Source organism: Phocoena phocoena, chromosome 6 (assembly GCF_963924675.1).
Source record: "Phocoena phocoena chromosome 6, mPhoPho1.1, whole genome shotgun sequence".
Taxonomy (NCBI): domain Eukaryota; kingdom Metazoa; phylum Chordata; class Mammalia; order Artiodactyla; family Phocoenidae; genus Phocoena; species Phocoena phocoena.
This window is the reverse complement of record NC_089224.1, coordinates 36,730,667-36,746,180: the sequence shown is the minus strand read 5'-3', so window position 1 is coordinate 36,746,180 and position 15,514 is coordinate 36,730,667.

The following is a 15,514-nucleotide window of genomic DNA, read 5'->3' as shown; positions in this document are numbered from 1 at the left end:
TTTTTGATCTGGGAAAATCATTAAGGATGCAGGCATTGCTTATTGTATTCATAGTAGATAGATAGTTAGCAACTGATACTTCATTTGGAACACAGGAAGTTAACATGACATCAAGGGTTTATTATAAAGGACTTGTCAAGATCATTGTTTTCTTTCACCCAATACAATTTGCTACCCTAATTAATTATGCTTTTTTTTCAGTTAATTACTACCTATTATAACAGCAAGGTATTCCCAGACCATTAATAATGGCTGAAAGGTTTATATTCGATCAATTTCACTTATAGGAGACAAGCTTTACTCATCTTCTTCTAACCTATCAGGGAATAATATCTCTGTATTATGGACTAACACTCAAACACATTTAGTGCATATAATCTGTGTTTGAGTGTCGGTCCGACACTGGATGCACCATCATAGGCTTTGTTTTTTCATCACCACAATGGCTTGGATAGTATACACTGTCATCCTTGTGTTGAAATTAAGTTAAATGAAGTAGCAGTTATTAAACTCGATATATTTCAGTTTTCTTTCTAAGTTAGAATATGCATTTAAAAAAATTCTACACAGGAGAAATGATGACTCATGGCTAATATTCTTTAAAGCAAAGCTTGGGTCTGAAGTTAGAACCATGCTGTTATCTACTTGGTTTACATCACAATTTTACTTTCCAAACCAATTTTGCTGTTTTCCACAGGAAAAAAAAAAATCTCAGGCTTGTTTCTGTACCTGATGTATCTGCCATTCTTTACTATTTTTCTAAAAATAACAGCAATTTGCATCTTCAGAAAAGCCACAGATTATGGCTTTCCATGATGCAGGACTGCAGCAAAATCTGCTTCTTTTGTGGAAGACTGATTAAAAGTTATTTTTATTTTGATAGCTGATTTCCTCCCTACACAATTTTTAGTTGTGAGACCTCAGGAACTGGTAGAAACCTAGTAATATAATTTAATAACGACAACCTTTGGTAAGTTATTATTTCTCCATTTCCATCTTTGTACAATAATACAGAAAGAAACTTTTATAACATTGCCTGGTATGTAACAAGTTTTGTCTTATGCAGGTAAGCAATGACAATCATCACTGTATGAAATAGATTCCCTTCACACATACATACACACACATAAGCATGAAAATTCATAAATATCATACCAAGTACTACTCATTGAGATCATAATACACTGTGTCTTCTTTAAAGGTACATTATGAATTCACTAAGGAATTTTATACATCTTTTTATTATAATATGTCTCCATATAGAAAGACAGCAGAAAACCAAAATGCCGTTATTATGTGAGGAAGCAGAATAAAGCAGTTCTAGTTATTTAGTCTTATTTTAACTAGAAGTATTTTTGACCCATCAAATCCACCTTGAGTACTTTTATAAGGCAAAAATGAAAGGTACACAAAGATATGTGCTCATAATTGTTCACTGCAGCCTTGTTTATAACATTAAAAATTAAGAACTAACCAAACAATTCCATAGGAACTTGTTAAATAAGTTATGGTACATCTATCCATTTCATATTGTAGTCATTAAAAATGCGTCAGAAAAAATTCATCTTATTGATTTAAAATAACCAGATACACAACCAAGTATCCACATGTGATCTCTTCTCTCTGTCTTCACCCTCTTTCCCTTCTCTCCCCTCTCCTGTCTTTTCCACACACACACACACACACACACACACACACACACAAATGTATGGAGGCATATATCAAAATAAACATGTTTGGAAGAATCCTCAAATATCAGTATGAGTAGTTACCTTTAGAGATGCTATTTCAAGTGATTTGCAACTTTTTTTCTGTTCAATTCTGTTCAATATTCAATTTAGGAATATTATTTCCTAAATGAGTCCACCCCATTTTGATGATCACAATAAAAAGTATGGTTTTGCTTATTTAGCAATAGAGTAGAAAATTCTGCCATTAAAGAGCAACTAAATGGTAACTGAACAGAAAAAAAATGCAAAAAATGATAGACAATTTGATGTTGTCTTAAAACATAGGAACTAAACTGAAGGAATCCATACAGCTCAGCGTGAACTACATTTTAAAGTAGAAATGCATACAGAGATCCCCCCAAAGAAAAATAGCAACAATTAACAATTAAACCATGAGGAGGAGAAGATATAAGTGCAAGAAACCAGAGTGCTATTTCAATTTACACAAAAGAAATGAATTAGAGAAGAATCACACTACATAAATGTAATTTCTAATATATATGTTTTAGGCCAGAATTCCAAAATGGATTAGAGATACCCATATGGAATGGAAAGCAAGGAATGTTCTGTGAGAGGAAAATGAGTTATATTTTAATACAGTAGAAAATAGCCAATGTAGGTCCTTTTCTGGACTTGGATGGAGAGCAAAATTCAGAGATAAAATGAAACATTCTGACAGAGGTCATAATACTGCCAAAGTCAAGTCAACATAGATAAACATGGAGTCCATTTATAGAAGGTGATTAACAACAGTGGAAAATACACATTGGGCAACAGTGGAAATAAGGTTGGAAATTTAAGATGGGTTAATTTGAAGAGAAACTTGAAAAACATATCTCAAGCTTAATTTGGTAGACAATAATATCACAGTATCATAGTGTGTTAACGCTGAATGGAATTTCGGTCATTCACTCCAATTTTGTGGAATTTTTAAGGAGAAAACTGGTGCTATTAAAGGTTTAAGTGGCTTGATCATAATGATGGTGTAAATATCTAAGTCAAATCATATTCCCATGAACAGAAACAATGAGATCTTGTAATGATTATTTTGGGAACAGTAATCTCTAAATATTTCAGGATTGTATAGAGGAAATATTAGCAGGATTGAATGGAAGTAAAAATGAACTAGAAACATCAAAAAGCACTTCCAAAGGAATGTGTAAACATAAAAATTGAATGTATTATTTGGAAATGAGAGGAAAGTGTGAGTCTCAAGAATTTTCAACTGAAGTTGTGACAAAATTTAGTGAATACAAGAACTGTAAACTGAAGAAAAGCCATCAATGCTAGATTTCCAAACTAGAAGACTTTGATGCAACCAGGCATTATTCAAAGCTAAATTGCGGAAAGCAATGACATATTTATCAGAAACTAATCTACAGGTTAGTTCTTTTAAGGAAGTAATAATGTCAATTTAAGTTAACTCTTCAGAGATATATGTGGGAGCAACATAATTTGATTTTGCACTGTTCCTGAAAAGAGATTCCTTTTTTAAAAAAAGTTTAATTTCCAGAAAATCTTGACCCATGCACATCATCAGAAAGAAACTTGGGCTTCAAGGAATGCATTTGCCAATATTTAATATGTTTGTTTCTTGGAATTAGCAATCTTCCTAGAAAAAAAAAGATTAAATGAAATGGCAATTATCATGTCATTGGGACTTTCATTCCAAAATGCAAACCAAAGACCAAATTGGGGTTTTCAAAAGATATAAATCTCTCTCTCTCTCTCTTATTCCCATCCTTCCCCCCAACCCTCTCTCCCCCTCCCTCCTCCCTCCTACTCCCTCTCCCCTTATTCCTCCCCCTCCTCTCCTTTCTTCTCCCTCATTCCCTTTCTCCTTCCTCCCCCCTCTCTTATACATACATGCTACTGCCAGGAGTTTGGTAGAAAGTAAATACACTACACCATGAGTAATATATTGGGTTGACATGTTATAGTTAAGTAATTTACACAATATAACATTAAATTCAAATTGCCAGTATGCTCAGGCTTTACCCCTTTATTTTCTTCTTCATCAATTCTCAATTCATCCTCGCTCCCCTGAACACCCAACACATAATATTATCTATTTTCTTTTATCTACCTTCATCCCTGGGGAAATCAAATACTCTTATTCTGGCTTCTTGAGGTCTTGCCCTCTGTTCAGGCTAACCTACATGTAAGTCAGCCCTTGACAATGCATGATGCTGTCTCTTAACAAAATTTCTTATGATGGGTCTCTCCTTTTTCTGGCTTTGTTATATTTTTCATGGTTTATCTTACAACTTCTATAACTGATCTGCTTCTTTTCTCCTTTCTCAGACAAAGATCTATTTAAGAACGACTGCAGTGCCTTCTTTATAGCAGAGTAATGGTAGAGGTATAAGTACGTTTATGGAAGGTACAGGCATTCAAATGATGATGTATAATTTTAAACTTAATAAAAATCAGATGACAAGAAGAAGCAAGAAGGCAATGAATACTCTATCAATGAAATGTACTCAAAGAAATATTCAAATCTTTTAAAAATGAGTGGAACATGTGAATACAGCATTATGATCCAGAACATATATTCATATTTGTTAAATTTTCCATTTACTTCTTTCTTATTCATTTTAAAATACACTATTGGTTATATATTTTTACTCTGAAAAAATCATTAATAATAGAAAATTATCACATATTTGGAAATATAAAATAGAAAGTCACAATGACTTTTATAGGCCCAATAAAAATATCTATGTATAAATATAAAAATTGCAATGTAATAAGCAATCAGAAAGGTTAAAAATAAATTAAATTAAGATTCATTTCTCTAATTAGCAGAAAGCCAGAACAAGAAAGTAATGTTTTCACATATAAAATTGTTACTTTCTATTTGGGAGGTAAAATATACTTGTGATCAACTATAACTTGATGCATAAAGTACTAATTTTTCTTCCAGAAGTCACTGAAGTAATAGCCATAAATTCTCAATTTTTAAACAGTAATTTTTATCAGTAGACAATATATAACAGTTCATATCTTTTCTAAATCATTGATTAAAATTGGAGAGGATGAGTCCAAGGAAAAATTCCTCCTTCCATTTGACAAGAATTGATCATCTATCCATTTTTTTCCAGATAATATAGTCCAAGCAAAACTTTTTAAAATTGTGTATATCTATATTATATACTTCATTGTTTTCAGACTCTCACCCAAATATAACAGACTTAGAGAGTACTTTGATAAAATATAGAAATGTATCTTTTTGTGTATTAATCCTGCTGGAAATCAAATCACTAGGGCATTACTTATACCTTGTGGCTGAAGTAGTATGGGTACACTAAGCTTTTTAATGGTCTGTCCAATTTCAAGGTATGGCTGATGACTCATTCTGCCAAAAGGGCTGTGGGCAGACATGTCATGTGTCTGCTCTATGTCAAAGTATTAAAGAGTCAGCATCATGCCTCCAGAGTGTCTTCCCTTGACGCAGCAATTAGCAGAGTTCATATCCCAGATGGTAAAGTTATTAGATGCTGGAGCTTTTATCAGACTAGATCCCTGAGTGAGTGTGGAGCAAAGAACCCCTGGAATACAGAGATAAACTTTTATTGTGTTAAGCCACTGAGATTGTGGGATTGTGTGCTATCACCATATATCCTAGCTAACAAATATGTATAGTACTTTAATGTTACTACTTTCTACATACCATGTGCCAGATACTTTTTCACTAATCTGTGTTAAGCTATGTCTGGGGTATGTATCAATCTTACTCACTTATAGTGTGTCTTACCTAATTATTTGCCTTTATTTTATTTTTAATCATTTAAATTTGTACAGTCAAAATAACATTCCTACTTTTACTTCTCTATCCTGCCATAACCTAGAAAATAAACTTTTATTATAAGAACATCAATACCAATAAACTTCTGAATCCAAAACAGACATAAAGCTATATGAAAGCAGTTGTCATTTTGCTAAAATTCTTGGGGTTACACTGGGCCAACTTCTAGACAAGAGATGTAGCAGAGCCGATGAGATATTTATAGTGCTAGAGAGTAAGAAAGATAGTTCCATGTGATTTCTTGGAAAGTTTTCTAATGTAGAATGATGTAAAGATCATTTATATTTAGACCACTTGAATTTTTGTAATGGGGACATATTTTATTTTTAAAATATATATTCTTAATTTCCAGTATTTTGAATAAAATCATGAATAAATTTTGTAGAAAAATTGTCACAGAGACAAAAACATTTGAGAGAAGAGACGTGAATAACCTCAAACCTATGAACAATGTTCAACTCACGAGATATAAAATAAATACAAATTAAAACAGCATATTTTACTGTTACTGGCAAACACTGAAAAGAACTACAGGAAACAGAGTTGACATGGTGTGAAGAAATTCACTATTTAAAGATAGCTTTTGGGAATGAAGAGTGGAACAAATTTTCCCTCAATTTATGTCAAAATACAGCAAATATTTTCCAGAAAATTCTAATTATAATGGAAATAAATGGAAGCAGCTATAAAGTCCACATTAGGAGATTCAAAAAAAAATTAAGAGGAATTCATATGGAATACAAGGCACTCAACTTATAGATGGAGTAGAAATACATTTAAAAGCAAGTAAATTTATTCATTTTAACAAGTATTTATTCATCCTTTAGTATTTATCCTTTAACTGTGACACAGATGTTCTAGTCACCAAGGATGTCATGGTGAACAAACACATCCTTGTTCAAAGGTACAGCATAAATTCAAACAGTAATAAAAGTAATGAAAATAGAAATCGGAAAATGTGATAGGGAATCGTGGGGTGAGGATGGGACCCCGGGGGCGGGGCCATTCAGAGTGGACAGTGAGGTGGGGCCTTACTGACAAGGTGCCATCTAACCTGAGATTTAAAAGACATGAAACAGCCTGACATAGATGAAGGAAAGTCATCTAGACAAACAAAATGCAGATGTTCCACAGTGGAAGTGAGCTCAGTGTTCAAAGAACAGAAAGAAAGCAAGGGTCAGAGCCTAGTAGTTCATGGGAAGAGTGCTGGTGAACAAATTCATGGTTAGATGGCCATATCTTTAGGTACTTGTAGGCCATGATAAGGAGAATAGACTTTATTTCAGGTGCTGTGATTAAGAGGCAGAGGATTTTTACTCAGGGAAGTGATCTAGACATGTTGACATTTTAGAGATCATTCTGGAAGCTGTGCAGAAAATGGGCTGTAGAGAGAGCTAAAGACAGAAGAGTGCAACCAGTAAAGGAAAGAAGTAGAAGTAGTTTGGGCCAGGACAGTGTCTGTAAAAATGAAGAAAAGTGAAGTACCTCGATATATACATGGTTGATGAAGTCTTTTGTATGGGATTTGGTGAAAGGGAGGATTCTGCAGATTTTGAATAGAGCCTCTAGATGGTTTATTTGTTGCAAGGGGGAAGACGAAGAGGAGAATACATTAGGGGTCTCTAGAGGGGAGAAATTATGAGTTCTGTCTTGCTTACTCTGAATACAAAATGGAATTTTTTAAGTAGGCTACTGCATATATAAATTTGGGGCTCAGGGATGAGTCAGAAAATACATTCGGGAGCCCTTTGCACACGAATGGTTTCATCAGCAAAATAACATATGAGAACACTACAGGAGACAGTGTAGAGAAGAACAGAGAAATCTTTTAAAAGTCTCTTAATCAAGTCTCGCCTTTAAATCTAAGCTTCTTAATATACACTATAAAATCAATCATGTTTCTTTTTCAGAAAAATATGAAATTGACGCTGTTATTTTATTTAATAAGTTGAAGAGAGTCCCACAATTTCACATTTCATATGAGAACTACTCATCAATATTTCTATTTTTCTTTTCTTAATAAGTAATTCAGAAGTGAATGTTTACTCTGCTTTCTATTAGGGTGGAATAAATCTAATAGAATTCTTTTCAGGTTTTATTGTTCAAGTAGTAGGCAGCATAAGGCTTTTCTTCTTCCCTAAGACTAAACTGACTAAACACCCCCCCTGTGAGCAAAAATCACCCTATTCTTGATTTCGTTTGAAGAATTAGATAATAGCATTCATTTGGATGCAAAGATTATGTGAACTTTTATTGTCAGAACTAATATGATCAGTGGTCATTCTTTACAAATTTCATGTTTCTATTGACAACTTTCCTTATGAGAACCCAGACATGTTCAGCACTGATGTCTTCTGAGAAAAAAAATCATCTTGCTTTGCTGAGGGGAATATAAAACTAATATTTAGAAATGTATGTGGTGGAGTTGTAGTGCCTCAGACCTGGACTCACTTGTCTCATTCATGTCTCCCCTGAAACTGTCTCCAAGCTCTGCCTCTCCAGAACACACAGATTTTATTTTTTTCTCCTACATTCTGGTTGAATCATTAGGTTATAATAAGATCCTCTTAAAAAAAACAGTATATCATTCAAAAACATATATAAGTGAGGATGTCACCAAGGCAGAGTGAATATTAGCTGACACTACAAAGTCAGAAATGGCTTTAGTGGTTAATGTGCTTACTTAGTTTTGATCCTGCTGTTGTTTTTTATTTTAATTTTTGTTATCTGACCTAATTTCTTAGATCCATTGTCTTTAATGCCTGAGATCTCTAGAGAAGAAAAAACTATGGTTTCATTGTAGGGACTGACCTGGGAGCAAGCGACTTCATCTTTTTCCTTGCCATTATTACATTTAAACATGACTTAGTACTTAATACAGAGAAAATAAAACTAAGTGAAATTATAGAAAAAATAAAAGAAACAAAAACATTGCACTGAAACTACACCATTTGATGTAATATCCAAAAAAACGAATTCATAGTTCTACATGTTTACTAAGCATATCAACATGGAGATAAGCAACACTTAATTTTTAAAAAGGCATGAATGATATCCTTATATATAGAACTCTGAGAACATAAACTACTCATTCTCTTTTTCCTTCATATGTTGCAAGGACTTGAACTTCTGTGTTTAATTCTATTTAGGCAGCACGTGGAACTCTAAGCATTGTCAGTTGCCATTAGAATAAACGTAAAAATAAACAAGCTAGAAATATTGACTATCTCATCTAGATGGTAAATTCTAAAATCATTCGCTGTACTCACACATACTGTATACTGGCATTATAATCACATCTCTTTAAGAGTAATTTCAAAGTCAGCCAGATCCTTCTTACTTAGAATATAAGCATAATTTTTCATGTTATTTTATAATGGACACTAAGACATTCCTCACTCTAAAGCCTAGTCTTTATTCTTTAAGGAAGATACTGCTGAATGAAGCCAGCCATCCCAACCTCTCTCCAAGTTTACATAAAATGAAGGATGAATAGCATAAGTAGCCATGTGAATCTCAAGAATGCTGAGTCTCTGTTATGAAATATGCCCTCTGCAGTGTCTGGATGTGATTTGGTACTTCCCCTCCACTCCACTGCCTGGTGGGATTATTGAGGGCAGTCTGAATTGCTCCCTAAGTGTCATGCTATAAATTCCACAATCAATGCACTCAGCAGGATGGACACCTGACATTCAATAGTGGAAAGAAGCAATAATAACATTGTAGAGGCTGCTCCTTGAAAGAAAGTTCTGAATACAGGCGCTTAAATTGTATTTGAGGCATTCCCCTTCGATCTCTGGAAGAAAATTGCTTGCTTCTGTCTTATCATGCCTTTCCCATACATTGAGAAATAGCTGGAGATTAAGACATTCAAATGACCATGAGAAAAAAAAATGATTATGAGATTGCTTGGTAAATTTCAATTTTTATCCAGATTGCAGTGCCTTCTGGAATCTCCCTAATTATAAGTGGCCAAGCCATCTCCAAAGACCCCTTAGCATGCTTCAATCACTGCATCTCATACCCAGGAAGGTGACTAATAAAGTGCAGATCTATTACTCTCTGGTCTGTCAAAATTTGAAACTTCAAAAGTTTCTCTTAGAGGATCAACTTGGAACCCCCCTAAAAATCTATTAGCAAGTCAGAACATCGAGGTGATTATGTTTTACTGTTAAAAAGTGTCTAAATGATGTTACCAGTGCAAGTGAATTCTTCTTGCTGGCTTATGATAGTGCCTTTTGTGCAAGGCACAGAGCAGATTATAATCTTTCTGGTATCTTCCAGTATTACCTGGGTTTTAATGGACCTTCTGCTTATTGATTTCTCAACCTAAGTAATCATTCTTGAATTAATGTATAATGCTGCTTGTGCTAAATAATGGATAGTGTGGAGATTTACTGGGAAACCTATGACAAGCCAGAGGATGTGGCAGAAAGAGGCTTTGCAGTACAGCAATAAATGTAGTCAGAAGAGGCTGGTGCTGTCAGGATAGGAATATCATACGATTAATTGCTCATTTATTTCCTCTTGGTCTACAGAAAGGCAAGAGGAAATTTAAAAAGGAGTAGAAAATAAAGCAGTTTGTTGAATGTGGCTTCTTCTTATTCATTCATAGGAGTAGAGTAAGCGCAAATGCCTTAGTTTCTGTTATATCTTTACTTACCAAAGGCAGATGCAAGAACTAATTCTGCTTAAGTTTCATAGAGCAGCATTGTTGTTCCATAATTATAAATTCATTATATGACTGTTACAAGGCTATTCATAAAGAACGTCATTTTTCAATGAATAGCCGTCGTTTTGAATGGGTTACTGACAGGATGTTGTAATGCCAAAACTGTTACTACAGTGACCATGAACTGCATCAGAAAACAGTCATAGCATCAAATAAGATGAGATTTTGCAGTTAAAATATGTGTTGATTTTGTTTTCCATTACTGATAAGTTGTATTGATATTTGCCATGTGTATGTGTTATTATAAAGGCGTACTCTAGCTTTATTACACACACATATACACCCACACACACCTTGATGGCTTTAATAGAGGGAAAGAAAAATTACACTGTTTTACATTATGTTTTACATTATGTTAAAGTTTTACATAAGTTTTACATTATGTTTTACATAAGTTTTACATTATGGATACATTATCCATAATGTAAAGTTTGTAAAATTTTACATTATATGTAAAAGTTTTCATTATATGTATATATTACATTATACATTATGTTTTACATAAGTTTTATATTATGTTAAAGCATATAATTTCAATATCATCATGAATGTTTCAGACTTAATCTTTATGGAATGGTACAATTAATCAAAATTATCTGTACTGAAAGAGCAAATAATTTTTTTTCTGTTGTAATTTCATTTCTCAGAAAGTCAATTTGACATTGTAATTCAATTTGTATCAATGTTATCAAGCTTCCCGAAGTCTTCACCAGAGGGATAGGCCTGGTTATATGTGTATTATGGAGATCAGACAGAAGGATACACATTAAAACCACACATAAGTGAGGATATTTTAGAAACTTTCCTTGCCAAAATAAGAAATTGGTACCTTTGTTCTGATAGGAGAGGCAGGGAGGGGATAGAGCTTCATGTATACCTCCTATAGTTACTTTATTTATTTTATTAGTTTGGTTTTTTGGTTTCCCTTCTAACCACCAACTTCTAATATGTGCAAATGTTACCACCTAAACTACCCCCAATTATTTTCTTGTTCACAGAATCATCTTTTAAGCAGATTATATCACAAGAGAAAATGATACAGATCATCTATTCAGCACAGTGCAGATTATAAACATGGATCATTCTCTCCCATTCATCAAAATAGTATACATTTCTGATATTATTTTTCACCCATCTCCTGCCAATTCTATGAATTTTTGCCTATATATTTAGGAAATAAGCCTTGTGAAATGGTTAATGTCTATTCATAAATTTAAACAATAGCACTGGTTTTGAACATTCCCATATAATATGATTAATTGATTTTCTTCTTATTTAGCTTTAAAAATATGATGGGGTACCCCAGACACTGTACACTGGGATTTATTAAAAATATATGTGAACACTTTGTCTTATTCCTACTTAAACCTGTGAGGTGAATGCCAAATAACAGAATTACTTCTATTGAAGGAAGAATACTTAAGTAAAATAAATAAATGTTTATCCAATTTTACTTATCCATTCCAAATCTCATAATGGTCCTTTGGATCCTTTTCCAAACCTAATATTAATTACTGAAGGAGTGTTTTGTTAATAATATTGGAAGTTTGTTAGTTTACTAATTTAGGATTTTACTAATTTAGGATATAATAGCCAAGGCCTGTATTAGGTTCTGTGGAGGATAGACAACTACACTTTATTATCCACAAAGCAGCCAAATGTTATTTTTAAACATAAATCAGATTATGACTTTTTTCTCCTTAAAGCCCTCTGTTGGCTTTTTTCACGATTGATACAAAATGAGTAAAACAGAGTAAATCAGACTCTATACAAGCCAGTAAACCTGGACCCTAACTCCCTAGTTCATGGGCTACCACTTTCCCTTTAGCTCATTAGGATCCAGCCCTTTTACCATCTTTCTTTTCCCCCACTTTGGGCATTTACATTAACTTTGCCTTTACCAGACATGATCTGCCTATGGAACTTTGCAAGTTAATCTCCATTTGTCCAAAAATTTCAATTTAAATGTCACTTCCTTAGTGAGGTCTTCTCTGAAACACACGTTGCAAGTAACTGTCTATTGTATCATTACTTTATGGATTTTTATGGTACATCTGAGTGTCTGAAAGTATCTATTCCGCTTATTTACTTGTTATGCTTTTATTTTTTTTCTCCCACCATTTGGCTATTATAGGCAGAATAAAGGCCCTCCAAAGATGTCCACATCCTAAACCTTGGAACCTGAGAATAAGTCACCTAACATGGCAAAAGAAACTTCCCAGATACAATTAAAGTTAAAGATCTTGAGGAAACGATCCTGGATGGTCCAGCTAGGCTCAACTTCATCATCTGAATCCTTAAAAATGGAGAACCTTTCCTGGGTGTAGTCAGTCACAGGGAGATGTGACTACTAGAGAAGAAAGGCACAGAAGAATGCGACATTGCTGGCTCTCAAGGTGGAGAAAAGGAGTCATGCACCAAGAAATGTACACGGGCCTCGAGAAGATGAAAAGTGCAAGCAAACGTATTATCCCCTACGGCTGTCAGTAAAACATGCATTCCTGCCGACACCTTGATTTAAATCCAGTGAGAGTCATGTTGCATGTCTGACCTACAGAATTTTAAGATTTTCTATTTGTGTTGCTTAAAACACCAAAGTTGTGGAAATTTGTTATAGCTGCAGTAGAAAACTAATACAACTATAAAACCCTTAAGATCAGAAACCTCATCCATGTGTTTTACCCGATGGCCAGAGCCTGGAAGTGTGCCTGGTACCTAGATGGTGTTCAATGAATAGTTGTTAAATACGTAAATGTATGTAGAGATTAACCAGAAATAAACTCATCCTTAAATGTATACAACTGATAAAATATTTGTTCTTTTTTTAATACAGTTAACTAATATTTTATTAGGTAATTTCTATTCTCCATTTTTCTCTAGCCATCATACATTAGATGAAAATAATATAATTACTGTACTAAAGGGAGTAAATTTATGCTGTAAGTAGCCCCTTTTAGTGCAATGAAAGGCTAATACAGGTTTGCCCCTCCTCCAAGCATTTGCAAAAATAAAGAGAATAATGCAATACACACTATATACTCATCTCCCAGCCTCAACAATGATCAACTTGATCAATCTTGCTTCATCTCATTACTACCATGTCTCCCTTTTCATATTATTTTGAAGTAAATTAAAACCTCATATAATTCCAACTGCAAATATCTGTTTGTATCTTTAAAAGGTAAGGATTCTGAATACTTTAGTGAACATTTTCCAAGGTTACAAGTTGTTTTTGCACCCCTTGATTCTGAGTTAGGCCATCCCTGTGATTTGATTTAGTCAGTGAGGTGTTCGTGTATGGGATGCACAAGCTTTTGTATGTTTCCTCTGACTATGCTTTCCCTCTGTGAGAACTGCTGTGGGAACATGCCCAGAGTAGCTTACTAGAGGATGTGAGACATGTTGAACAAAGACAAGTCACCCCAGCCATCCAGGCTAAAACCATCCTTGCTCAGCTGCCAGCCAGCTGGCCCCAGACTTGTGAGTCCAGCTAAACCTAGCTGAAATCACTCTTCTACAGACCATGAGCTAAAATAAGTGCTTGTTTTAAATCACTAAGATTTGAGGTTGGGTAACATTATGATGGCAGTAAGTGATACGGCTCTATTTTATAAATCAGTGATGGGGGTAGCACATACCCCCAAACTCATTTTCCCTGGGGAGAAGATCCAGGTTTGGAGAGATCAAAATTTTATGAAAAAGGGACAGCCTCATTTAGAAAAAAAATAATAAATTACTATTTTTATGGTAAATTACAAGTATAAAACTAGGTATGAAAGTGAATATACTTTTAGAATGAGAAAATAATTAGCCAAAGCCTTAGAAATATAACTAATTTTCTTCTAAGAATTGTTTAGCAATCCTACCAGGAATGGTTGCATAGAAATCCTTCTTAATTGCACTCTGGTTTTCCCTCTCCACCTAGAAAACTTTACAAACTCCAACTCTCACTGAGGCCCATGTGCATAACCTAAGCTTTAATTCATTAGTTTCACAGTAAATCTGACTCCCTCTTCATTTTATGATATAATTTATCTAAAGAGAAGGTTTAAGAAAATACTATTAAAATAAGGTAGTGTTGTAGCAATTGCTTTTCTGGTGTTCTCCATGGGTGAAAGGAATAAAATTCCTGGGTATATGTAGAATTGTCAGGTTCATGATGGAAGCTATTGTTGTTCATGTTTCAGAAGGGCTGCAGAATACCAAGTAAAATGAAGAGGTTTGTTTTGCTGTTCCATTAGTCCTGCTTTTCATCTTCTTCCAGACTTCTGAGACTTTTATAAATTTCACTTATTTAAGGATGAACTCCATTTCAGGGTTGAGTTGTGCTGTGATACTATTGAAGACCTGCCAGGGCCACTGAGAGAAACAGCTTATTGGACCTTAACAGTGTACAAATTGTGTATGACATTTATGTAAAAAGGCAACTGTGCCCAATAAAAAAAAATCCCAATGTATGCCTTTTACTGATTGCCTCCCTAATCTCAACTGTGTACATCACTCGAGGTAAGAAGAGTATTCAAAATATAGAAAACACTTCCTGAAAATGCCAAAATCATTAGCTTGATTTGCATCAGTAAAGGAGAATACAAAGCTGAGCCCTTATTGATTAGAGTATCAGTGATTTGAAGGTTGTTTTTATCTCCACATCTTTGATTTAGCAGCACCTAATCTTTTTCTTTCAACATTTTGCAATGGGTATCAAAATGTGGTACCTAAAATTTGATTATGTAAAAAGAAATTGGACAGTCTTTCTTAGGGAATCCTTTGTTTTAATCTTTATTTTTCCTTGTGCATAATAAAGTAGATACTTCTTAATAAATGTATTTCAGAAATATGAAACAAAGAACATAAAAGTGCCCAATATTTCAACTCTCACTCCATTCTGTTAACAACTAGAATTGTGTTGAATTTATTAGTGTGTTGAAAACTTTAACGTTCCTTATCATCCTTGCCTTTTCTCAGTGTATATGTGTTTAGTAAAATGGGCACTAAAAGTACTCATAAAATTCTCTTAAGTTTTTCAAAGTAGATGAAAAATTATTTAATTTGAGTCTCAGAAGATTTTGGGGGTTTATCAGAAAGGTTATTCACATATTTATTATTACTTTCCTGCTAAAACAGATTGACAATCAATTATATTCGACATTAAACGAGCCATTTTTGTTGTCCTCATTCTATTTATTTTAAACGTGTTCTGAGTATGTCTTCTCTTACCTTTGAACCTCATATTTATAACGACCC